Raw genomic sequence first — 1,219 nt, 5'->3', positions numbered from 1 at the left:
TGTATCGCCAAACTGATTTGTATCAAGAAATGCCATCAAAAGAAAGCATGGCTGCTGATTTGTCTTGTTTTCCGGACATGATTGACAGAACAGCTTAAATGTTTGAGAATCCCGAACATTTTTTGGACATAACATTTCAATTGGACAATGAATGGTCTATTTTATTAATAATTTGAGCATTTAAAGATGGGTTTGATCAATTTGTGTTTCTAATGAATAATCATGTATTCTTAATCATATCATTATGTTCTTTTCACATATAACTAAGAGTTTTAACCAATCATTAATGTTCATGTATGGACAGTCTGGATAAACAAAAAAAAGGCTTTTTGACCTTTCTTGATCTGTCACTCATTGGAATTCTCTTCTAATTTAGCTAATTATGAATTAATGTGAGACATGTGAGACAAACTGGTATTTTTTCCAAGTCATTAGAACACCTCTACTTTCTATTCATATAAGTATTAACATTTTCATTTTCATAAATGAAAATAATGGAACCTTCAAAACCAGACTACGCCTTAAACATGTGATGGAAGAATAAGATGAAATAGTGCCATGTCTAAGCATAATTTTATCAAAATGAAGTGATTGTTTTTATAAATATGTTGTATTTTGCATGAGAAGATGAATTGACAAACAATGAACAAAACAAACAACTGATTTGATTGAACAAATGAAAATTGCAGTAGAAACTTTTTTACAACGCAAAACAAATTTTGCCCCATATACAAATGGATGTTTGTTTTATTTCCGAAATATACCAATGTTTCTTGAAATTGTTGCCTGTATGTGATGTGATCAAAACCCCACACAGTTTAGATATTTAAGTCTTAACAAAATCATTTCTTTTATTAATGTATGTTTTGCAAATTCAAATGAGCATTTCCGAATAATATATATGTTGTGCCCTGAAATTTGTGATTTTCCACTTTTTTCAAAACTTTTCGTAATAACTGGACAAGTTATATTATTTGATTTTATTTTTGTTAAGTAATGTGTTTATTTGTAAAATAATTTAATAGAATCATTGTCAAGGAGACTGAGAATGCTTTCCTGAAAATGTTGCGTTAACATTATAATGTGGACGTAAATTGTCGTCACCCATGTCTGTCCGTCCGTCCACAATTGGCTTGTGAACGCGATAGAGACTACAATTTTCATCTGATTCGAATGAAATTTGGTGTGATCATTTATATTGATGAGATCTTGGACAAGT

Source organism: Lottia gigantea (genome assembly GCF_000327385.1).
Source record: "Lottia gigantea unplaced genomic scaffold LOTGIsca_698, whole genome shotgun sequence".
Taxonomy (NCBI): Eukaryota; Metazoa; Mollusca; class Gastropoda; family Lottiidae; genus Lottia; species Lottia gigantea.
The sequence above is the reverse complement of the archived record's forward strand: the minus strand, read 5'-3'. Positions refer to the sequence as shown.